General features: G+C 37.4%; 1 protein-coding gene across 13 annotated transcripts in view; it reads right to left on the bottom strand.

Moving 5' to 3' along the window:
• SOX5 (SRY-box transcription factor 5) overlaps positions 1-27322 on the bottom strand; it is a 1147842-nt gene that overhangs the window by 103772 nt on the left and 1016748 nt on the right. The gene's annotated exons all lie outside the window — the stretch shown is intronic.

Below are 27322 nucleotides of genomic sequence, written 5' to 3'. Positions count from 1 at the left end.
AGATAGTATATTCAAAAGCAGAGACGTTACTTTGCCAACTAAGGTCCGTCTAGTCAAGGCTATGGTTTATCCTGTGGTCATGTATGGATGTGAGAGTTGGACTGTGAAGAAGGCTAAGCACCAAAGAATTGATGCTTTTGAACTGTGGTGTTGGAGAAGACTCTTGAGAGTCCCTTGGACTGCAAGGAGATCCAACCAGTTCATTCTGAAGGAGATCAGCCCTGGGATTTCTTTGGAAGGAATGATGCTAAAGCTCAAATTCCAGTACTTTGGCCACCTCATGCGAAGAGTTGACTCATTGGAAAAGACTCTGATGCTGGGAGGGACTGCGGGCAGGAGGAGAAGGCGATGACAGAGGATGAGATGGCTGGATGGCACCACTGACTCGATGGACATGAATCTGAGTGAACTCCGGGAGTTGGTGATGGGCAGAGAGGCCTGGCGTGCTGCGATTCATGGGGTCGCAAAGAGTCAGACATGACTGAGCAACTGAACTGAACTGAACTGAACTGAAGACTTCTCAGGTGGTGGTAGTGGTAAAAAAACTGCCTGCAATGCAAGAGACTTGGGTTCAATCCCTGGGTCTGGAAGATCCCCTGGAGATCTTCCTGGCAACCTACTCTGGTATTCTTGCCTGGCGAATCCCATGAACAGAGGAGCCTGGCCAGCTTCAGCCCATGGGGATGCAAAGAGTCAGACTCAACTGAAGTGACTTGGCATGGACAAGGTGACTGCTGGGAGAAAATGATGACTATATAATTAGGGTTGACAGCCACCTCTAAAGACTGAGACTCTCTGTCAAGTCTGTGTGAGGGTGAAAGGCTTGGGGTAGTGAGGAGATGTTTAGAGCTGCCTACTCACAACTTTCTTGGCGGTTAACCCATGTAAGTGCAGTGGGGGCTGAGAAGTGAGGCATTACTCCTGCCACTTCACCAGATCCACCACAGGCCCTGGGAGAAAGGGACTGAAAGAAAGGCACCTGGAGGGATTTGGGGGGAATTTTCACTTCACCTCCAGACTAGTGTTCCAGTTCAGGAGTTATTCTCAAGGGGGCAATGGGAGTGATGGTCTGTGTCCATCACAGTCACTTCTAGAAGCAAGTTTAAATAAGTTTACAGAATGTGGAAGACCCAGGATTTGGACACAGTTCCTCACAAAACTAGAAGAAAAAAAAAAAGAAATGTATCAAACTGAAAGAAAAAGTAAATTCAGACTTAGTACAGATTTGTAGAAATGAAGGATCAGTTCAGTTCAGTTCCGTCACTCAGTCATGTCCAACTCTTTGTGACTCCATGGACTGCAGCACGCCAGGCTTCCCTGTTCATCATCCCCTCCCAGAGCTTACTCAGACTCATGTCCATTGAGTCGGTGATGCCATCCAACCAACTCATCCTCAACTAATAGCATATCAATGGTTCATAATTTAAAAAAATAAATGATTTGAAGCTGTTGAAATATCAGAGTTTCATTAGCATGTTAAGCAAGGAAATAACCTGAGTGGATATAGTCTTCAAAAGGCTGGATGGTCAGGTGACATGCGAAGGTGAGTTCAGGATTACAGGAAGAAGACAAGCCACCAGGGGAAAATAATTGTTATCCACCTCAGGAAAGGAATGTTTTGCCTTCATAGAAAACAGGTGAGCCACTAGGAAAACATGCCTGAGGAAACATGGGGCTGGCTGGCAAGGGCTCCAAGACAGAAACTACTGCTATCATGACCCACATCTCCTGAAATACACTACTCTTGGGTGATATGTCTTTGAAAAATTAGAATAGAAAAGTAAAATATTATGTCTGGCTGTAGTGTGATTTTTCCATTAAAAAAACTATAGTGAATACATGTACAAAAGCGATATTATCTATGTAATGCTGTTATCACCAAATGTTAATAATACATAGATGAGCTTTGTTATTTTATCCCAAATTTGTTTTCACTCAGTGTGATACCTGGAAATCATATGGAGCTATCAAAGAGGGATATAGCATTGAGAGGGTGTGAGGATGGCATCCTGCTAAAAATTAAAGAACACATTTGAACTTCCTTAAATCTTAAGACCTTTTTCACAGGTAGGATGCTCTCATGCTGTTTCACTGCAGATACTGAAGCATATAAATAAGAAACACTTCAAATGAAACAGATTTTAAAAGGCTTTCTTCCTTTTATTACACACCAATAAGTCTTGAATAGCTTGAAAAACATTTTGACTTTTATAACTGAAGAAGTTCCTTAAAGAACCAAATATATATGCAAGAGTCAGGAAAGAAAATACCAACTGATAGTTTATCTCTTTCTCTCTCACTCCTTTCTTGTTTTTTTCCTACTCCACAAGCCATCTTCATGTACTGCACAGTAATCCATTACAATATGTTCCAACATCTGCCTCCCCATATGATGTATAACCTATTCGCTTGACCCTTTTTATGCTGCTCCAAACTTGCCATTCATTATTGTGGGAAGATGAACACTCTGCATCTATTCCTGAGGTCACCAACCAGTAAATACATCTCCATTTGGCAAGGTAAGGACGACACTGTCTGGATAGCTCTTCAAATCTTTTCTATATCAGTGACTATACTCATATGTTTAATTAGTTTACTTTATGGGAATAAAACACTGTTTAAATTCCTTTCAAAGTAACAATAAAAAATGTTTCTCAGGGGAAAAAAATCTTTTGTCTCCAAGAATTCACCATTAAATACGGAAAAGCTGAGTATTATCAGAAAGATTTTTTTAAAGCAGACACTTATCTTTGACTAAGCTCATCACTGTGAAATTACTGTTTGTTGTTATCCCCATAGATTGAAGGGGGTGTATAATAGCAATCAAAACATTAAAAAGAGTATTTTGACTCAATACAAAAAGAAAATGAGTGCTAGTTCATATCAAATTAGACTATATACATATATGTGTGTATATATATATATATAATCTTTTATATTAAACAGACTCACTTCCAGAATGTATACTTGCTGGATCCTTGAAAATAGTCTGCACGTTTGGGAGAGGAAATGCAAGATCTATGATTTTCTCAGCGACTATGATGTAACATCCACTCTGCTAGAAGTCTTCATGCTATTTCAGAGATCACCATAACAATTCTGTATGTTCAACAGGGAAATGAAAGCTCCTCAATTGTCCAAGTTAAATAAGTAATGATGTCAGTATTCCTTAAAATTCTCTCTTCTACTGTGTATCATATAAACTTACCATATGTGTAGCAATGTTACTACATGAAACTTCACGTGATAAACGTATATCCCTCCCTGTTAGCCACAGGTAACAAGGATTTTTCAAGCTCTGAGTCAAAGACAGTTTTCAAGACCAGGAGTTAAAGTCTTCAAGAGTAAGAAACTTCTTTAGTCTCTAGTGATAGAACTCTACTATCCCTGAAGAAAGCACACAACCACTAAAGATTTTTTTTGTCCTCCGTGTCTGTGCATGCAAAGTCGCTTTAGTCATGGTCTGACTTTGCAATCCCATGGACTGTAGCCGACCAGGCTCTTCTGTCCAAGGGATTCTCCAGATAAGAATACTGGCCTGGGTTGCCATGCCCTCCTTGAGGGGATCCTACTGATGCAGGGATCAAATCCACTTCTTTTTATGTCGCAGGCAGATTCTTTACCACTAATGCTGCCTGGGAAGCTCACCACGTCTTACTGGAGTGCATGTATACGTGTAAATCACTGCTAGTACTAACAGATAACACATATCATGGGTTAAATTTTAAAAGACTCTTTATATAGATTTCCCCTTATATTTTCCCTCATACTTCATTATAAACCTTTAATATTAAGAAAATATTGCATATTGTTATTAGTGTTGGCTGAGTACCTACATTAAGATGAATTAGCTTAAATTTCAAAAGAAATCTACATACAGAATGATAATAGCAGCAGCAAAAATAATCATAATAGCTCGAGTTTATAGGAAGTTTACAGTGTGCCAGGCCCAGGCCATGTCTCTCTGAACTTTCTCAACAGCCTTAAGAAATACATTACTGTTTTGTAGAGGAGGACACTAAAGTACACAGAAAGTAAAAGTCGTTTGTCCGAAGTCACATAGGTAAGCTGAGGTTAAAATCCAAATTTTTTATAAAGGCTTAACCTCTGTGCCTTATGAAGCTCTTTTCTGGTCATTTAAACACAGTAGTTGGCTCTGAGGCTTTGGAGTAAATTGATGAACAAGCCCAGGGAAGGCAATTCTAATAGTACTTCTGACAGAGACCAGGCTCTTCTGCTGGTAACTACATTGGTACAGAGGTAGGGTGGCAAGGGAGTGAGAAGTCCCAGGGAACATTTTCCCTAGCATTTTCATCCTCTTCCTTCCACTTGGTCAGTGAATCTTAACACTGCTTCAGTTTGATTTTCTACTCAATTCATAGGGGAGAATGAATTTAAGAGACAGGGAAAGAGGAGAACATTTAAGAAACAGCTATAATATGATCAGACAGACCAAGAAAGTCTTCCCTCTAAATATGATTCCTTGGAGATCAGAAGGGTGCTATGGTGTGACTATATACATGGAGCAGAAAAAAGTACTGGCCGAAGAACCTTGTGGTAGGAGAGAAAAGGACAAGTACACAGAAGGTCAGAGAAACTCCAGTGTCAGGGGAGAGGTGTCTGGAAAGGCAGGTGGGAATTTGGAACAGTTTAGGAAGAGGAATGACGTAATTAGATTTGCATTTCCAGGAGGTTAGTCTGTGTACAATATGAAGAATTGACTGGAAGGTTTTGATTCACCCATACCCCACTTTTAACTAAAATGACATTTACCTAATTACTTTTTTACATGATTTAAAATTGATTCAAAATAAATTATAGAATAAATTTGGATATAAAATTTTCAACATTCTGAGTCTCATCCTTATTTAAATACTTGCTCTTTCCTGTATAATTTATGTTGTTATTGTTGCTTAATCACTAAGTAATGTCCAACTCTTAAGACCCCAAGAACTATAGTCTGCCAGGCTCCTCTGGCCATGGGATTTCCCAGGCAAGAATACTCTAGTGGGTTGCCATTTCCTTCTCCAGGGGATCTTCTCAACCTGGGATCAAACCCATGTCTCTTGAATTGACGGGTGGGTTCTTTACCACTGAGCCACCAGGGAAATCCTGTAGAATTTATACTAAAAATTTAATCTTATTTTTAAAGCTTTGTATTTTGCTTTGATTCTTAGTCACTAACCTTGATTTTCCTAGACCATTTAAAAATATAAAAACTATATACTTAAAATTAGCTATTAATATTTGCAGTACTCAAAACACATATTACTCTTAAATCAATTAAAATAACAACAATAAACCTTGCATTTAGAGTACGTTTTGACTTTCATTATCTCCTCTGATCACAAATGGCCTCCTTTTCAATTGTGCAGGACATGTTTCTCACATGTCATTGAAGTAGTTCAGAGGAATAATCAATTATAACTTCTACTTTCCTGCCTTACATTGATTGATTCTTTCAATATTTATTTATAGGGCACCTATTACGCCCCAAACACTATTTCAGACCCTTAGAACATATCAATAAACAGAGATCCTAGTCTTTATGAAAAAAAAAATAATGTTTTTCCCTAAGAAGAAGTATAAGACTTCAATCTTCTATCTGTCCATAAGTTTTCTATTATTTCTCCATATTACACTATATATTACTTATGATTATTACAATGGATAATTTATATATTCCTGTTCTCTAATATTGAAAAATACTGTTTTAAGAAATGAAGTCATTCTTGAAAGTAATACTTTAACAGATACAAGTTACAACATTGATGAATCTTGAAAACAGTGTGCTAAGTGAAAACTACCAGACATTAAAGGACCCATACTGTAAGATTCAGTTATATGAGGTACATAGAGTAGGCAAATACATAGAGACAGAAGGTGGAAAAGAAGTTACCAGGGGCAGATGGGAGGAGGGAAATGAGAAATCAGGAGTTATAGTTTCCATTTGGGATACTTAAAAATTTTTGGAAAGAAATAATGGTCATGATTACACAAATTGGGAAGGAATTTAATGTTACTGAAGAAGTGAAGTCGCTCAGTCGTGTCTGACTCTCTGCGACCCCGTGGACTGTAGTCCACCAGGCTCCTCTGTCCATGGGATTCTTCAGGCAAGAGTACTGAAGTGGGTTGCCATTTCCTTCTCCAGGGGATCTTCCCAACCCAGGGATCGAACCGAGATCTCCCACATCATAGGCAGACGCTTTAACCTCTGAGCCACCAGGGAAGCCCATTGCATACTTAAAAAAAACTAAAATGATAAATTTTATTGTTCTACATATTTTACCACAATAAAAAAGGATATGATTAAGTGGACAATAGAGGAAAAAAAAACCCAACACTGTATTTCAGTACTATATTAAGCTTCATTTTTAAAAAATAATTTTTCTCTTAATTTGTTCACATGCATTGGTTCATCTTGTAAATTAATTTAATTGAAGAGAACAGCTTTAAATCAGGGAAGGGGTATTATTTTAATAAAAGTAGGTTGGAAATATTACATTCATCTAAAAAATATTTACTAAAAATCACCCTAGGCTTTGGGAAACAAATATAAATAACAGCAAGAGAGATAAACACCTGATTCTAAATCAACCAAATCCAGTAATGCTCCTTTCCAACTAATGGCTGCTCTGAAACAGAAGCGATGAGATCAAGTCAACCCTTCGCTGACTTTGCAAAAAGCACAGTATTTGCCAGTCCCACTGTGAAAGATGGTTCTCTCTTTACTTTCCCCACCTACTCCAAAGTGAGCGTCTTTTTCATATTCAGATGACTGTTTATGAGCACAGCCCTGTTTCAACTGTCATTCTTTACATCAAGGAAAGATAGATGGGACACACCAACCCCAACCTCAGTGACCTTTGGATGTGACAAGAGTTTTAGGTCAGTCTTGCTAAATGGAGGCCTTGGTGTATCGAGACATGCCTTGGGGTGAAATTTACAGTGAATTTATTATCTCCCAATGCCCTTTGGACTGCTTCCCACCATCAAACACCATGGCAGCACTTGGAACAGGAAGAAATACATTAACTGGAATCTGATCGTTTTAAAAGGTTACAGCTGCCCAAATATAATTTAATTTCATACTTGCCCTTTGAGGGTTTGGTGTATATTTTCATTTTATGACTGCAAATGATAAAGCTCTTAAGATTCCAGGCAATAAAGAGAGGGGAAAAAAGTATTTTAAGGGTTAGAAGTCTATTCAGTTCATACTCAATGAGTGAAGTGACAAATTAGCTTTTTTTAAAAAATCTAACATTTCTCTTTTTTATCTCTACCATCTTTTATTCCTCTTCTGATCTTATACCTCGACATTTGGTTGAAATCAGTATGTGAACACCAACCTCAGATCTCAGTCAGTTTGAAAATTAAAAGGATGATTGAAAAAAAAATGAAGATAAAGTCAATCTGATTTAAAGTGAAAATACTTTAGTATAGGAAACACATTTTTCAGTAGTGTTTCCTCTTACATAATTGGGAGGATTTACCCATTAAAGTCTATCAATATCAAATTGACTTACCATTGATCCAGTACTTTTCTAGTATATCACACTTGCCACAAACTTTAATGAAAGAATAACAATACCCTCTATAAATGCTGCACTATAGCCTTATTAATTTAATTAGTAAATATTATTACTATTATTTTATTAATAGAGATAAGAGATACTGTGTTACTAATGCAGTAGAGTTGGAAAAGTATGACATAAAATTTAAATAAAAATCACCCAGAGCTTATCATTTTAAGCCATAAAAACAAACAAAACCCAATTTTAACTCTTTCCCTTTAACTCAATACTTTACCAGAGATTCAATGGTTTTTAAAAATAATCCAATAGAGTTTGAGGCAACACAATATTTTGGATTCACTGTTAGTAAGGAAAAAAGCCACACAGGTCAACTGCAGCTTAAAAATATGTGTGTTTGTGTGTATGTGTGTGTGCATATGCATTCATTCACCATTCTTTAATTTAGTCAGCAAGCATCTCTGGGAAGATACTGATCTAGTTCCTATGAAATTTGTACTTTAAAATGATGTATGTTCTTTTAAGAGGGTACTCCTAAGATGTAAACAGCAAAGAAACACTCAGCATTTAAGTATTATTGAACTTAAACAGATACTTATTAATTAACATTTTTATTAGCAAATTTTCATTTCATGTCGCTATACCACTGTTTCAGAAGTATTTTGCACAGTATTTCATCTACATAATGATCCAATGGGGCAGGTATTAGTAGCCCCACTTACAGATTATGAAAATATAGCCTAGCAAAGTTAAGAAACCTGACTCAGGCAGCAAATCTAGTGGGTACTGAGATATAAATACTCTGGTTAGTAATGGTAAAAGTACTTATTCTTTTACTCATTCATTCATTCATGTGTCCCTCTTTCAGTCAACAAATATTAATTAAAGACCCACTTAAAGTGAGGAAAATGACAAAGCAAACATTATTCAGGAATCAATTATCACGAGTACTATTAAAAGGATCTAAAGTTACAGAAATGGCTAATAAGGTACATGATATGCTCAACATTACTACCCATTAGGGAAGTGTAAACCAAAATCACAATGTGATACCACCTCACACCCATGAGGATGGCTATCTAGAAAAATAACAAATGTTGGTGAGGATATGGAAAAAATTGGAATCGTTCTACACTGTCTCTAGAAAACATTATGTCAATTTCTTAAAAAATTAAGCACAGTATTACCATATTATCCAGCAATCCTACTTTTGAGGATATACCCAAAACGTTTGAAAGCAGGGATTAGAACAGATATTTGCACATTCATCTTCATATTATTCACAATAGCCAAAATGTAAAAACAGCCCAAATACCTACCAACAGATAAACTGATAAACAAAAAGGTGGTACACGTAAACAGTATAACAGAATATTATTACAAGGTATATATAAACAATAGAATATTATTCAGTTTTGATAAGGAGGATAATTCTGATACATGCATACAACATGGATGAACCTTGAAGACACTGTGCTAAATGAATAATCCAGAAAAAAAAGGCTGAATATTGTAGGACCCTACTTATATGAGTTATCCTGAAGAGATAATTCAGAGACAAGAAGTAGAACAGTGGTTACACCTAGGGGTTGAGGTATGGGAAAATCAGAAAGTTATTGTTTAATGGGTAAGGACTTTCAGATTGTGATGATGGAGTAGTTTCAGAGATGAGCAGTGGTGATGGTTGTTTAATGTGAATGAACTTAATGCCACTGAACTGTACCCTTAAAAGTGGTTAAAATGGCAAATTTTATACCATGTACATTTTACTATGATAAAAATATATATAAGATGAATAAAGATTAGCAAAATTTTGAGTCACAAGCTGCAGCAAAATATGATGAGACATTAATATAAAGGAAAAACCAAATGTATACTTTCTTGAGTATGAACCAAGAAATGTTGAATTCAAGGACAATAGAGAGAGTAGAAAGCCATATTAGAAAGGACAGAATGTAGAAACAGTTGTTGAAGTCTAAGAAGGTTGGCTTTTCTTGGCTTCAGCTGACCAATCAATGAAGGTTGAGATTTCCCAGGCAGGAGATGAGAGAATTCCCTTCCTAGGTGGTTATAGAAACCAAAGGAATTGTGTGTGTGTTGGGGGGGGGGGGCGCGGAGAGAGGTAATAGAATTGTCTTGTGTCCTAATAGTGAAAGCGTTAGTTGCTCAGTCGTGTCCGACTCTTTGTGACCCCATTGACTGTAGCCCACCAGGTTCCACTGTCCATGGAATTCTCCAGGCAAGAATACTGGAAGGGGTAGCTATTCTCTTCTCCAGAGGATCTTCCCACCCAGGGATCGAACTCAGGTCTCCTCACTGCAGGCAGATTTTTTACTGTTTGTTCTAATACTGGTAGTGGCTAAAACTCATGGAACTGTATACCCCAAATACAGTCAAATGTACTGCATGTTTTTTATAAATTAAAAAATAAATAATACAGTTACACATATGAAAAAAATAATCTTATTCAACAACTTTGACTTAGCATTCTTATAATTCTGACCTCCCTTCCCAAGAGAAAAATCAAGGTAAAGTGGGAATTTGCTAACAGGTGGCTCAGACAGTAAAGAATCTGTCTGCAATACAGGATACCTGAGTTTGATCTCTGGGTTGGGAAGATCTGCTGGAGAAGGAGAAGGAACTGCTATCTTCTTTGGAACTATATGTTTATTACCTAAACAAATTACTAGCTAAACAGTTATAATAATAATTTAAATAATTGGAATACTAATTGAAATAATAATAATAATCGGACAGAGGAGCCTAGTGGCCTACAGTCCATGGGGTTGTAAAGAGTTGGACATGACTGAGCAACTAACTCTTTCTTTCATAGATTATAAAGATTTTTAAAAACACTACAACCCTTAGACTTAATCTCTATCTTTCATATGTCCACATGCACATAAAGAATGAATAATAAATGGTGTGAGTGTGCAGGAGAGCAGGTAGCCAGGGGTCACCACCCACCATCTGAGATAACAGTATTATAAAGTACTGATAGTAGACTATTAAATAAACAAAGTAAAAAGCAGTTCTTTCCATTTCAGCTGATGCTAAGAAACCAATTGTTCAGTACTTTCTTAGCATATAAATAATGAGCTGTGTTTCCATCACTATACTTTTGTTTTCCAAGAGAATCCACATTTTTTCCTCATCTCGGAAGAGTTGGTGTTATGGTCTAAATGGAAGCCTCCATCATTGATGTGTTCATGGCATTACTTGGCTTTTTTAACAGAAAAGATGAATTATGGATGAAGATACCTCTAGGCTAGTATCTTCTACAATCATTTAGAATGTTATCAAATATGCCTCCATATGCTCAGTAGTGTCCGGCTCTTTGTAATCACTTGGACTATAGCCTGTTGGGCTCCTCTGCCCATGGAATTCTCCAGGCAAGAATACTGGAGTGGTTTGCCATTTCCTTCTCCAGGAGATCTTCCATTTAGGCGGAAAAGATCAGCCCAGATACATTTTGCTCTGATAGCCTCCATCCTTGCCATTTGGTATTCAAAATTAAAACTCTTGACTCATTGGATTATTATTATAGTTGTTTAGCTAACAAGCAAATAGTTCTAAAGGAGATGGCAGCTCCATTTTTCACAACTGTGGGAGAATAAAAGGATAACTAGTGTCTCAGATCTTGACGAACAAGAGAGAGGAGGAAAAAACTGAAGGACAGAGAAAAGGGGAAGACAGGCAGAGAAGGACTAAGAGAGGGGTGGCAACTAAAAATATACAGCAGGAAAGATAAGAAAGAGAGGGAAATAGGAAAATATAAAAGTAAAAGAGAGACAGATTTCCAAGAGGAAAAGAGGTAGATTTTTGAAAATAGCTTCCTATTTTAAAATCTTTAATATCCCTAAGGATTAAAATGTTTACAGTGCCAAACCACTAGGCTGTATCATTCAAAATAACACAGATTCTGATTAGTGCTATGAAGCTTTTTAATGTCAAACTGTTATTAATTTATTTATTTCTGACATAGAGCAGGACTGTATGGTCCTTGTCCCCCATGTCCTCAGCCTGCCTTTCGTCCTTGGAAAAAAATTAGCCAAAGAATAAGTTTAATCAGAAAAGTGAGAACATGTAGAAACAAACAGAAAAGAGTCAAAGGAGACCAAATAATAATAGATTAGTCATTAAACATAATTAAGGATCTTTAGTTCCTTCTCAAGGACTATAGATAATACTCTGAGCCATATCCTGTAAGCTATCTTACAGATACTGAAATCCCTATCAGGTAGAAGATGTTAACTATATGATGACTAGACTGTAACCATGACATAAGTTGCCACAATTTTGAGAACTGGCCTCAAGAAATGGAAACAAACCGAGCCTGGCACTGAAGATTAATTGTACTTAAAATAATCAAGATGACACTGATCAGTCAGACTGCGGATAACCAATTTCAAGATGACTGTCAGAGCTGACTGTGCTGTTTCTGCATGTAATCCACTCTGTCTGTCTATAAAGACTCTAGCCCATTGGTTGTCAGAGTAGGGGGGTTGAGGGGTGGAGTCAGCCTTTGGAGAGGAGTCTCTCCCCTCTTCTCCCACTGGCATCCAAAATAAAACAAACTTTCCTTTTCACCAACCTTCTTTATTGACTTTTTGAATGGGAGTAGCAGGAGAAGGCAATGGCACCCCACTCCAGTACCCTTGCCTGGCAAATCCCATGGACGGAGGAGCCTGGTGGGCTGCAGTCCATGGGGTCGCTAAGAGTTGGACACGACTGAGTGACTTCACTTTCACTTTTCACTTTCATGCATTGGAGAAGGAAATGGCAACCCACTCTAGTGTTCTTGCCTGGAGAATCTCGGGGACAGGCAAGCCTGGTGGGCTGCCATCTATGGGGTCGCACAGAGTCAGACACGACTGAAGCGACTTAACAGCAGCAGCAGCAGCTGGACCCCACTTTAGGCTACATTTCCACACAGCCCTATTTTCCTTGGTATAAGGCTGGGATTAGGTTGTCTACTGGGTGGTCTAGCCATGGACTGACCTGCTCATCTTCCTTCTCCTTTCATGATGGTGTAACAGAATAACAAAACCTTTGGTGCTAGCTTTACTCCTTTCAGGCTTCTACAGCATTTCTTTTGAATGCATCCGCTCAATGGTTGCCTCTGTACCTTTCTCATGTTTTCTTTGACAGCACATGAACAAGTGTATCACGAATCAGAGAAGGCCACTTGTAAGGTGCAAAGTCTCCTTCTGGGGATTTCCAGAGCTATAGTTTCTTTCATAGTGCTTTCTTTGTTTCACTTCCTCCTTTCTTCCATGATATACAGGTAGAACAGCTACACTCACAAGCATATTAAAAATAAGATAACTTGAGATTTGGCCAGGTTAAATCACTTGAGACCAGACTCACATATCACTTTAGAAGCAGGTTGAGAGCAGAACCCTTATTTGTTAATCCCCTATTTGGGGAGCAGTTTGGGAGGTTAGAATAATCAAGACATACCAACTGCTTTGGATGCCATTATTATGCCCTCACCATCCAGCCGTGCTGGAAAGCTCTCCCCATTATAACAAAACACTTTAACTTTCCATCAACATACATAGAGCTTCTCCTTCAAAAGAAAAAGTCTGTTCTATTCATAAATAATCATCAATGTCACAGAAGCAAAGACATTCTAGTAACTCTTATGGAATGGAAAGAAATAGAGAGATACATTATTTTTAGGAAGAACTGAAACAGTTTCTGTGTAGTTGTACACAGAAGAAGAAAGATGTAGAAGAAAGATTTTTCATACTTAAGGATATTTTCATAAAGACTTTCAGCTTATTTTAAATATGAGGGCATGGCTCCCAGAGAGTGTATTCAACACCAACTTAAATTGAGATGGATAACTCCATTTGCCATATACCTCTGTAAGTAAGTAAAGTCACTCAGTTGTGTCCGACTCTTTGTGACCCCGTGGACTGCAGCCCACCAGGCTCCTCAGTCCATGGGATTCCCCAGGCAAGAATACTGGAGTGGCTTGCCATTTCCTTCTCCAGGGGATCTTCCTGACCCAGGGATAGAACCTGGGTCTCCAGCATTGGAGGCAGACACTTTAACCTCTGAGCCACCAGGGAAGCCCTTCACCTCTGTAGTACAGAACATAATTGCTGTGTCTTAGAAAAATACTTGCTAACTTAAAATATGGAAGAATTTGTTGGACTCATTTCTGACAGTGGAGAAATCCCTGAATACAGGATATAATGACAAGGATAAGAGCCTCTAATGATGGCTAAATGCTTATGCTTATACTCTACTAAGCATCTTGAACATAGTATCTCTTTTAATCCTCACAACAGCTTTATCGTGAAGGAACAAAATTATCACATTTCACAAGGAAAGAAACTGAGATGAAGAGATATTCATTAGAGCTCAAGCTCATAATCCATCATACTGTAGTCAAAGTTGCTCAGCCATGCTCAATTCTTTGCCACCCATGGACATAGCCCTCCAGGCTCCTCTGTCTGTGGGATTCTCCAGAATGCCACTGGAGTGGGTTGCCATTTCCTCCTCCTGGGGATCTTCCCGACCCAGGGAGTGAACCCAGGTCTCCTACATTGCAGGCAGATTTTTACCATCTATGTCTCCAGGAAAGCCCTCATCAAAGTATAGGTACCATTTAAATATTATTTATTTGTAGGATTTATTTTACACATTTTAAAAGTTACTTTAAAATTTGTTTTTTCTTTTTTTTTTAACAAATTGAGGAACAAGCTTTAAAGAAAGAAAAAAAAAAAGAAAAACATAAGTCATCAGGTCATCTAACTGATCACTGTACTACTATACCTATAAATTACTGAATGGTTACAGAGCAAAGATTGAGCTCATGAAAACTATATATTTTCTGGTTTTATACTGCATTTAATGCTAGCTTGTGTCTAAGGTGACACTGAAACATGCTAACTTAAAATTCCTCTGGAAAGAAAGCAGATGTAAGATGAATCAAATTAAGATGAGAATAAAAATGGCTCAAACCTCTCAGAAAACTAAGATCATGGCATCTGGTCCCATCACTTCATGGGAAATAGATGGGGAAACAGTGGCAGAGTTTATTTTTTGGGGCTCCAAAATCACTGCAGATGGTGACTGCAGCCATGAAATTAAAAGACGCTTACTCCTTGGAAGGAAAGTTATGACCAACCTAGATGGCATATTCAAAAGCAGAGACATTACTTTGCCAACAAAGGTCAAGGCTCTGGTTTTTCCAGTGGTCATGTACAGATGTGAAGGTTGGACTGTGAAGAAAGATGAGAGCCGAAGACTGATGCTTTTGAACTGTGGTGTTGGAGAAGACTCTTGAGAGTCCCTTGGACTGCAAGGAGATCCAACCAGTCCATTCTAAAGGAGATCAGTCCTGGGTGTTCTTTGGAAGGACTGATGCTAAAGCTGACACTCCAATACTCTGGCCACCTCATGCAAAGAATTGACCCATTGGAAAAGACTCTGATGCTGGGAGGGATTGGGGGCAGGAGGAGAAGGGGATGACAGAGGATGAGATGGCTGGATAGCATCACTGACTCGATGGACAAGAGTTTGGGTGAACTCCGGGAGTTGGTGACGGACAGAGGGGCCTGGCGTGCTGCAATTCATGGGGTCACAAAGAGTTGGACATGACTGAGTGAACTGAACTGAACTGAAACATGAAAAGTTAGGGCCTTTACTTCTTTTCTATCATTTAATGTTGTGACTTATCTTCTATTCATTAATCAAATGTTTTAACTATACTCTTTCTAACAATTTAATATTCCTTGAAAACCAGAGAACTAATTTCAGGGGAAAGCTAGTCATAGTTGTGAGTTGTATGCTGCTGCTGCTAAGTCGCTTCAGTCGTGTCTGACTCTGTGTGACCCCAGAGACGGCAGCCCACCAGGCTCCCCCATCCCTGGGATTCTCCAGGCAAGAACACTGGAGTGGGTTGCCATTTCCTTCTCCAATGCATGAAAGTGAAAAGTGAAAGTGAAGTTGCTTAGTCGTGTCTGACTCTTAGCAACCCCATGGACTGCAGCCTACCAGGCTCCTCCATCCATGGGATTTTCCAGGCAAGAGTAGGGAGTTGGGTGGTAATAGTGGAGTACAATAGAGTCAAAGTTCAGAGGGAAACTTGATATCGTAAAGCAACTATTATAGATGGAGAGACAATATTTTCAGTAGTTCTGCCTCATTTCAAAAAGGAAGTAACTGCAATTTTAACTATTACGATTACCTTTTTCATTCTACATTGAAGAAGTTCTAGAATAGCAACAGCAAGAGAGAACACTTGCAGTTTCCATGTTGGAGGTATTAATTATGCTGGCCCACCGCACTAAATCGTTGGGGAACATACTTTGTGTATGTTCCTCCATTTCTTCCTGTCCCCTTCCCTTTGTCCAAGAAGCCACTGGGGATAAAAAGGCGGTGTGGCATCAAGCGAAAGGTCAGGATTAAGAAAGATGGAATAATTAAAGGTTCCTTTCCCTCCTCCCGTTTCTTTTCAAACCATCGGTTTGGCAGAACAATTCTGAGGAACTTCCACAGGAAACAGTAAATTTGAAATATGCTGGGCTGGCTTACGCTTTTTATCTGAAGGAATCGAATAGGGATCTATTTTCAAGTCTTACAAAGATCCTTGCCAACCAAATGTAGCTCAATATTGTAACGGTTTTTCTCCTTGGTCTTTCTCTCAGAACACTTCATTCATCAGTGCAAAATCTTATCTGCATTTTTATACAATCAACTTTTGAATACTATCTTTCTTCTAAGAACCAAATAAACTATCAACAAGACCTGTGATGTAAACAATCTTACTTTGAACCTTTTATGAAAAAATAGATATGAAACAACACGCTTCTCTGTTGTTTTGTTTTCTGAATTCCTTGATCTTTCAATAGCTTTTCACAAAAGAATTAATTCACAGAGCACAATCAGTGAACTCAGCAAAATGAAAGCAATTCAGAAGGTTGCTATTGTTTCTAGTATGCAAATCCTACCCATTGTTTTATGCATCCTTAATTTAATGGTCTAAATGCAAAAATATCAATTTTTCTCCCCTCCTTTTATACAAAACAACTTAAAAATAATATACATGAATGTATGCATTTATTTTTAAGGATTCCATGGAACAACGGGAAGAAGCTAGATTTAGCTTTCAGCTGCCAGGATTCCAGGCACACTTCTGTTAATGTCTGATTTATCCAGGTCACTATTTGAAGTCTAAATTACCTCATCAATAATATTCAAGAGCTGCAATAGAAGGATGGTTTTTTAAATTCTGTTTTAGCAGGAGCATCTTTTATTCAAACAATCTCAGCCAGTAGAATTCAATCTATAAAACAAATAAAAGTGAATGGTACTGTTTGATGGTGGTTGGAGCCACTTAGACTCTTGTGAACAGTTTGAAACAATTGCTTTTACAGGTCTTTGAGGTCCATTTTATTTCAAATAGGAGTAGGACAGGAGGCTGTATGACTTTCTTCAAATTTTATTCCATTTTTGCATGTCATTCATTCTCTTATATTTCAAGCTCCTCTATGATCCTTTAAGAATTTTTAGCTAATTTATCTTTGCATTCTGTATGATGCTAAGTCACTTACAAAGAATACATATTTGCTGAGTAAATAAAATTTACAGGATACTGTGGGGTTTATGAAATAATTTGCTTCCACATTCAAGTTTGAAAACATAGGAACTATTTCCTTAAAGAAACTAATGAAAAGTTTGTGTGTGTGTATGTGTTTGTGTGTTGCTCAGTCATGTCTGACTCTTTGCAACCCCATGGCCTAGAGAGCTAGGCCCCTCTATCCATGGGACTTTCCAGGCAAAAACACTGGAGTGGGTTGCCATTGCCTTCTCCAGGGTATCTTCCCGATCCAGGGATCGAACTCGTATCTCCTGCATTGACAGATTCTTAACCACTGAGCTCCCTGGGAAACCCTGAGAAACACTTTAGCCCTACAATGAGGGGACAGAATAAGAGATAGATGTTTTAGAAAATAGTCTATTAATATATTTCAAGAAGTGTATGCTCTGAAGAGTTATACCAGAAAAATTTTTATATCATTTATTTTAAAATAAATTATTACCTTAAAAGCATCTATGTAAATAACTTATTTTAAATTTTATAAGCCATTTATTTAGAATAGTTGCTGGCAGCTCACAGAGACAATTCATTTGCATTATATGCATGGAAAAATAGGATTGACAAGAGGCATTATTGTCATTTTATAGATACAAATATTGAGATAAAGAATGAGCAATAGCAAACCACAGATCTATACTCCAAGTAACTACTCGGCCTTTTTTTTTTTTTTTTTTGAATAATTAAACTCATTGTTTCCTATAGATTCTTGTGATGGGCCTTAAAATTATATCACACAGGGGACAGAAATCATTTCCTTGTAAATAAGACAATGTGTTTCAATTTTATTAACTTGCTTTAGATGCTGAACTGCACAATAAATCTACAATAAGAAAAGTATGCTGGACTTTCCTGGTGGTACAGGTTAAGAATTCACCTGCCAATGCAGGAAACATGGGTTTGATCCCTGGTCTGGGAAGATTCCACACGTGGCAGAGTAACTCAGCCCAAGTGCCAAAACTAGTGAGCCCATGTGCCCTAGAGCCTGTGCTCTGCAACAAGAGAAGCCACTCAATGAGAATCAGAGCGGTCCCTACTTGCTGCCACTAGAGAAAGACAGCATGCAGCAACGAAGACTCAGTGCATACAAAAATAAATTTTTAAACATTTTTAAAGTGTGCCCAGTCTTCCTTTGCAAGGCTGCCTTTTTTAAGCCATAAAAATTAGTTTAATACCAGCTAATAATATTAATCAACTAATAATGCGTGTGTGCACTCAGGATTCTTTACCACTGTGCCACCTGGGAAGCCCAATCAACTAACAATACCAAGCATTTATTATTACTTAGGACACAGTATTCGATAAATTATAATTAATTCTATTATTGCCCTAAGCACTTTCTGTATATTACTTCATTTAATCCTCACAATAACATATCATTTATATCCACAGTTTACAGACAAGAAAACTAAAACATGGAGAGGTTAGGTAACTTGCCCAGAATCACAGAGGCAGTAAATAGCAGAACCATGATTTAAGGCACAGATGGCTGTGGTTTTTAACCATTTTAACCACACTTTTAACCATTATATTACACTGCCTATCATTAAGTATCAATGACTCAAAATACTAAAGACAATGCCTTAATATAATAATAAATTTTTTTGCTTTAGTCTATGTTATTTTTCCTCTAATTATTGCCTGCTGAGAGACTAAGTTTTTCTTTGCCTGCTAAGACTAAGCTTTCCTGTATAAAATTAATTAACTATGAAGACTTTTGCCTTATGTTTACCTGTTATATGCAATATAATTTACATATTCCAGCTGCATGCTTTGAGATTTAATCATCCAAATATTATCCATATTTGTGGATAATGTTCAACAATTTTCTGGTACCAAAACCAAGGTTTGTTTCTCTTAAGGAGCATCTCTCTTCACTTGGGTTCCTTAGGCTCAAGATTCTTATTGTTTCTATTAAGCAATAACTTTTCAGTTCAGTTCACTGAGTCATGTCCAATTCTCTGTGACCCCATGGACTGCAGCTCACCAAGCTTCCCTGTCCATTACCAACTCATGGAGCTTGCTCAGACTCATGTTCGTCAAGTTGGTGATGCCATTCAACCGATAACTTTTACTTATACAGAATTTTACTTCTAAGGTTGAATTTGTCTTCATAAGACATTCCTGAATAAATTAAAGTAACATAATCTAAACTGACAATTATGTTTAAGGACCTGATTTCTAATATAAATACAATCTGTGAATCTGAAGAATTTTAGTTTCTCTTCCTTTTTATAGTCTTATAGTCTTCTCTTCCTTTCTGTTTTTCTTGATAAAACAAAAAACCTGTACACTTTCAAAATTACAACAAACTGGTGTTGTTTCTAGGATTGCATCTACTGTTGGCCTTGAGCCTAGCAATCCTTTTATATAAGGTAACTAGCTTAGAAACATTAAGGGAACACAGAATGCCATCGAGGAATGGGCATGAACTTGTGACCAGGAAACCTGGCACTGAGAAATCGTTTATATTACTTAAGTATAGTCAATGGGAGAACTTCAAATACAGTTTTAAAGTTTACCATTTAATTGGTCATTACAATAAAAATGGAATAGTGTGGAAAAGCGCATGTGTACTGATGTTTCTGCTGGCACGTAATGAGACACCATGAAACTGCTGGAAACAAGGCAATACAGGAATAGTGTGGAAAAGACACTGCCAGTACTGTCTCCATTGTGCAAATGTCAAACAGCTCCCGGGAACCCTAGGGGTGGTAATAACTATGGATGCAGCTCCTACCAGGTTTTTCCTTAAAGGAGATTCTTGAACACTGCTGGGTTCCGACTCTAGCCCATATGGGCTTGGAGAAGTCAGGGGAAATGTTGGCTGCACTTTTTCAGGCCTATTTACATAAGTTCTTTAGTATGCAGAATGTCTCTGTATATAATTTAATTGTTGTTGGGGTTTTTTTTTTTTTGCCTCTATTAATACATATGCAAATGACTCACACTTGCAGCTGTGCTGTATTAATCATATGTGTGCTTCTGTCTGTCTGCCCTGCAGGCTCAGGGTCGAAGGGAGAGGAAAGGAGGGAATTCATTCTTTTAACCTGCAAGAAAACTCACTCATGCAGACAGAAGTCCAACAGCAAACAACACACCAGGGTTGCGACTGAAATGAAGAGCAGTTGATTATTTTCCACCCTGTGTGGAAATGATGGTGACCTGAGAGATAAACTGAATGGTAGAGCGTCTAGGCAGATAAAGATGAGTACTTTACAAGAATTAATCTTGTAAGCAATTCCCTCAATAAGAAGGTAAAAAGCCTCATGTCTGGACCTCTCCATACGGTTATTTCTTCCTTATTGATTTTCTGGGCGTTTCTTTGGTCAGGCACATGAAGACATGCTCAGTCACTATAGCGCTCTGGGAAATACGAAGCATTTGTCTGTGTCCTATCATAATTATTGACCTCCTTCAGAGACTGGCAGGAGGTTGATAAAAAGATGAACTTCATTTTTTCGTCCACATCTATCTTGTTGCTACCTTTGGCCAGAGAGAAACTGAAGCCATTTCTGCCATGACTTCCATGTACCTTTGATAGCTAGGAAAAAAAGATTGATTTTAGTTGATATTCTATATAATTCATTCTCTCCTCTGATCACATGTCATCTATCATTTTCTGTATCTTGGAGGATGCATGCTACTGATATTAGGGGTTGCTGGAACTGTAGCTCTATGGGATTTCATTTATGACAACTTGTAAGTTTGAGTCTTTATTCCAAAAATATTATTATGCACTTTAAAAATAATCCTACTAAAATCAGTAAAAGGTAAATTAATTTAATAAAATTTCTGGAATGAATGCTACTTGTTCAGTTGAGTAAAATATGTACATCCAAAAAGAATTTCAACCTTTTTTCCCCTGCTTAGGATTATTAATCACTGGTTGGAGTCGACATTTTTGGCTTCCTATAGGTAGAACAGGTGGCAACCATCTTGGCCAACACAAATATGGTATTTATAAAGTGAGAAATAAGTGGATAAATATTTCCTTCTAATTTCCAATCTTAAAAACCTAGTTTAAAAAACAGAAATAGGATACTACACCACAAGTCTTACTATTTATTAAAAAGTTCATGATGCCCATTAAGCAAAATGCAAATTAATGACAATAAATATGAGAAATAACTGTTACATGGACTATTGCCATCATCTGGTTTCATTAATTATAGACAATTTGCTTAACTGATTTTATCTAGTCACAAATGTCTAAAAGATTCAAAACGTAAGTTTATTTTGCTTAAATAATTATATTCACTTCTTAATGTAAAATAAAGGTAGATTAGTTTTCTATGTAAGTTAATATCCCTCCTTTAAAAAAGATAATATTAGGAGAACAAATATCAAAAGACATCCTTGGCTTTTGGAAGAAAAATAAGTAGTTTGAAGAAGAAGGGGAAAGGAAAAAAGAGAAGGTGAAGAAAAAAGAGAATGGGGTAAAGAGTATATGAGATTGCTAAGTGGCTAGTTAGTATTTTGAGAATACATCTCTCCACTATTTGGAAAGAATTCCCTTTAGTGTTGTATTGTCACAGTGAGTCCTAATGAGTCAAACGCACCTCTAGCAATTCATATTCCTATGTACGTCTGTATACATGTTAACAAACAACGTAGACATAAACTAATGTTGAAATCTTTGTTTTTTCTCACAAATTATGATGTAAATGAATTATATAAACTGTAATAAATGCTAAAACACATTCTTTATTCAGCAGCCCATGTTTATAAATAAGATAAAAGGAGGAAGGAAAAGAAGAGAGAGAGCTATGGCTTTCTCATATACTAAGAATTTTTTAATAAGGGTTGAGAAAACATACTGTTCCATGGTATCTAAATTAATATCATTTATTCCAGATATTAAACATATACTGCTTTGTTATCTTGTTAAAAATGATGATGACCATTAGCTTATGATAGTTTCTTCATTTGATTACTATGTACTGAATACCACCTACTTTTCCCAAGCACTTGAGATACATTATTGTTCAACAACAACATGACATTCCCTCCATTATTTGAAATAGGCAGATAATAAAAAAGGAACATACTATGCAAGTTATATAGTATGTTTGAAGATGGCTAGTGCTTTAGAAAAAAAAGCAGAATAAGGGAAACAGAAGTGTGGTATCTCTGGGAGAGTTATTTTATGATTTCAAGAGGTTACTTAGACCAAGACTACTAGAGGGGACATTAGAGAAAATTCTTGAATGAAGTGAATTCGCCTTCCAGGCAGGGGGACAGGTAATGTAAAACTCTAAAGTGAGAGCATACCCTGGCAAGTCAAGGGACAGCAAACGATCTAGTTAGCTGGAGCACATTGAATAAGGCAGTGTAGAGCAGAACTATTATAAACGTAATTTTTAAACAGTGCAGTGCCAAACAAGGTACTAGGCATGTAGAGTTTCCACAAAGATGGATATTAATTTATATGGGAAATTAATCATTAATATTCCGCTCAAGTCCACTCTTATAAAGAAGAGTAGCGAGTTAATGATACATAATTTAAGTGTAATGTTAAGATTAATTCTTCATCCTTTAGTTTCTTAAATACTTATTAAGTCCCTTAAATACTTCAAGTACGTGGTTAAGTGCAAATGATGGGTGAGTCAATCACTTCATAGATTATGCCATCTGGTAGTAGCCAAAAAGTAGGATTTAGAACATTTTCCACAAGTGCCATGAGACGGAAAATACAGTGTACTCTAGGCATACATAAAAGCTACATTAATCCAGACCTGAAGACAATGATGACTTCCCTGAAAAAGTGAGGCTTTCATTTGCAATCTCAGGGATAAGTAGGAGTTGGCTTGGTAAAAAAAGGTGGGTGATAGGGTTCCCCAGAGAGCAAATACCACCTGTAAAGATTCAGAAGGGAGAGAGAACTTGAAAACACCATGTAATTTAAGGTATTTAAGTAGGAGAAGGCCATGATCAGAATCATAAAGATCATTCTGACAAAAGTATACAGGACAGAGTGTGTTGAAGAGGGCAAAATGAAGACTGAAAGGCCAGTTCAGGGGCTGCTGCTGCTGCTGCTAAGTTGCTTCAGTCCAGGGCTACTAGGGTTAATTATGCAAGCTAGGAGGGTAGCAAGATTCACAGAGTGACAGTTAATATGCAAAAAACAAAACAAAACAAAACAAAACAGATGATTGGTGTGTTTAGCAGGTGGAATGAATAGGAAGATAATGAATGTATAGGTCCAGAGGAAGAAGGAAGAAAAGTTAAAGATGGTGCTCATGCTTTCCAGGATTAAGAAACAGATGGAATGGAGCCATTTGCTAAGATCAAAGAATGAGCAGGTCAGGGGTCAAGGAAGATAAGTGGTCAGGTCCATTTTTGTAGTCGGTTTATTGTGCGTGTAAATATCTATGTTTCCTCTTAGTTGCCAACAAATAGTTGGATATATGGATCTGAAACCCAGGAAAGGCTTAAAAACTTATGAAAAGGCTCAGAGGAAACAAGGACAGATATTTCGTTATAATAGAAATAAATAAAATGGTGCCTGAGCACAACATGTTAATTTGTATGTTTTATACAGAACTCAGATTGTCATTTTTCTTACTCATATTTCTCTATAAAAATAAAAATAAATATTTGACAAGACTTAGACTATTCTAGGGGCTTCCCTGGTGGCTCAGTGATAAAGAATTTGCCTGCAATGCAGGAGACGCACAGGAGATGTGGGTTCGATTCCTGGGTTGGGAAGATATCCTGGAGAAGGAAATGGCAACCCACTCCAGTATTCTTGCCTGGAGAATCCCATGGACAGAGGAGTCTGGTGGACTACAGTCCATAGAGTCACAAAGAGTTGGACATGACTGAATGACCATGCATACACAGAGACTATTTTAATTGCTCCTACAATGTATATATAGTAAGGTGATTTTTTAATGTAAAGTATTTCATGAAAGTGAAAGTGTTAGTTGGACACTAGCATCTGACTCTGTGACATCATGGACTATAGCCCACCAGGCTCCTCTATCCATGGGATTCTCCAGGCAAGAATATTTGGGTGGGTTGCTATTTCCTTCTCCAGGATATCTTCCCAAACCAGGGATCAAACCTGGATCTCTTGCATTGCAAGCAGATTGTTTAACATCTGAGCCACCACGGAATCCCAAAGTATTTCTTACTGTATGAAAAATATTTTCTTATTTTATCCAGGAACTTGAAGTGATATTTAAGTAATAAATAGTGGTCTAATTTAAAACATGTCATTTTGCTTGTCTTTTAAAACTATTGTACTTCACATTATTTCTTCTTTAATAAAGGTCTTGGCTATTGGTTTTACTTATTATTTTCCAAGTGTGAACAATTATGCACAAAAGATAATTTCAAAGGAAAATGAATGGTAGGTAAACAGTGTCAACTGTGAGTAGAAATATATTTATAGGGTCCTTTCTTAGATCTAGATGTTCAAAAAGAGAAGCTTGAATCAACACATATCTGTGTAAAGAGTTATGAAATAGAAAACTCAGAGTCTGAAGTAAACAGCTGTCCTTATGAGTCCTTCAGTATTGCAATGCATATATAGGGTTTGTATGAGTACCAATTAATCAGCCTTATTGTCATAATTTTATTACTGAGTTATAAGCAAATGTCTAAAGAAGGGCAACATCTCTAATGTTTAAAATAAAATCTGTTTTTGGAAAAACATATAAAATTGTTTTAAAACCATGGATACTGGACTCTGTGACCCAGTTTTCTTGTCAAATAGAGTTATTAAGACATAATACACAGTGTTGCAATAAGAATTAAATGAGTTAATCTTTGTATGAAAGCCTTACCAGGGAACTAGCATAAGAACATGGGACTGAATTTCCATAAAAGAAAGATAATCTTAGTTACTGAAAGGGACTCAAAGTGATGAAGTCTACTCCAGGTACCATTAAGTGATAGAAAAATGGAGATTTATCAGTATAATTAAAAGCAAAGTTTGGAGAAAATTACAACTGGCTCATATATTATACTCCATTGAGATGAAGCTTCACAGAAGTAGGTTCACAAGACTGGAGTGAACGTTGGGTTAGGATTAAGAGAAGACTTCTGCCTAGACATTGTAGGGAGCTTTTCCCTGCCCTGTCTGAGAAGGTCTATGGAGAAGAAAAGAATTTGGATGCTGTTTTAATGCAAGGGAAGGAAGAGTATGCAGGTCTCCTTCGCAGCTCTGGGGAATGCTGAAGTTACGGATCTGTGAATATAGTGTTAGGAACAGGAGCAGAAAAGTAGGCTGGTGTAGGCACCTGAGCAAAGGTGAGAGTATCCACTTCAAGGAAAAGCCAGACTCTGCTATGACATGTGCTTGAAACACATATTTGGATTTGAGTACTTCTTTTTAATCACAAGCAAAAAGATGCATATGTATATATGTGTGTGTGTGTGTGTGTGTGTGTGTGTGTGTGTGTATTGGTGTTTTGATAGAAGTTAACGGCTTATCATGAAAAGGTGAGATTACTAACTTTCTTATTGTTCCACAGTGTTGGTTTGTATGTGCTCAATCACTCAATCATGTCCAACTCTTTGCTACCCCATGGTCTGTAGCCCGCCAGGCTCCTCTGCCCATGGAATTTTCCAGGCAAGAATACTGGAATGGGTTGCCTTTTCCTCCTCTAGGTGGTCTTCCCAACACAGGGATCTAACTGTGTCTCTTCCATCTGCTGCATTGACAGGTGGATTCTTAGCCACTAGTGCCACCTGGTAAGCCCAAATTGAGTTCCCAACTAAAATTCATATATTTTAATGAGTACAAAGCCACATTACATAAAGTATCTTTATCCCCTTTATAGATCAAATTATAGTTGTCCTGCCCTGTGCTGTGCTCAGTCATGTCTGACTCTTTGTGACCCCACAGACTGTAGACCACCAGGCTTCTCTGTCTGTGGAATTCTCCAGGTAAAAATACTAGAGTGGGTTGCTGTTTCCTCCTCCAGGGGATCTTCCTAACCTAGGGATCGAACCTGCATCTCTTGCATGTCCTGCATTGGAAGGCAAATTCTTTACCATAGTTGAATCAAAAGCAAACATGTTTGGTGTCTTTTTCCTTGTTTTGTGATAAACACAGTTTTCATATACTTACATTTTAAGGGACTCTGATATCATATCATAAGGGCAGAAATAAAACTTAATTTGTGTAAAAATATTCTAATACTATTCTTTTTAGAAAAGTGTAAGTTCGGACTGTTACCTAGCAAAGCCAGTTTCTACTGGCATATAACAATGAAACATAGGCGATACCTCCAGCTTGCCTGTGTTCCCTCTCATCACTGATCCAATGGTGAAAGGAAATGAGAATGTCTAATTTGTTTTGAAAACTGACAGCCTAGATCTCTAAAACTCCTATTTTCCACATTCAAATCTATTGCTGGATATTCTTCCCTCTTCCTTTAATCCCACTACTCTTTTTAGTTTTACCTATTATAGCCACTTCTCTGTATTGTAGTTATTTTTCAGATTTCAAAGGATAACAAATGTTGTTACTTTTATTGTCCCCATGGTTCCAACACTTCCTAAAGTTATTTCCAGCTCAAAGAAACAGAAACTCACACCGCAGTGTTTTTTGGAGAAAAGGTAGAATAGGAATGACTGTTATTAACCTCTGTAGAACACAGTATGTCTCAGCTCCTCCTGTGTTCCCCTCCTGTGAGACTCAACCAGTTTCTCAGAAACCCACCACGTCTTCTGACAATTCCCTGTGCTGACCAGATGCATCTGTCTTTTGATGCTACAATTTAAACTGTATTTTCCTTATAGGCTAAGGTCATCTATCATGACAATGCACTTTCATGAATACAACTTAATTTTGTAAAGCATGAGTGCTTCATGCTTGACTTTACCAGCATACTGTGTCTTTCAGGCAAAGGAAAATATAACACTTCTCACAAGGGGAGATTAATCCTATTATTAGATGATTTGTTATTCCCATTAACTGTGTAGCTATAAAGTCCCAAACAGAAACGAGGGTGAGAGGATGCTGACTGAAAGATTTAAACAGTTAATGAAAGATATCTTTAATAGAATTTAATTGATATTCTTTCCAACTCTAGAGACAAAATTTCTAAAATCACTTGGGCATCTGACAGAGTTATCACTGACATTCAAGGATATATGGGAATATAGCTTCTGCTGGGCCAAAAAAAGTGGATGTTGTGATAAAGTTGTATTCATTTAG

Source organism: Ovis aries, chromosome 3 (assembly GCF_016772045.2).
Source record: "Ovis aries strain OAR_USU_Benz2616 breed Rambouillet chromosome 3, ARS-UI_Ramb_v3.0, whole genome shotgun sequence".
Taxonomy (NCBI): domain Eukaryota; kingdom Metazoa; phylum Chordata; class Mammalia; order Artiodactyla; family Bovidae; genus Ovis; species Ovis aries.
This window is presented reverse-complemented; position numbering and strand designations above follow the sequence as displayed.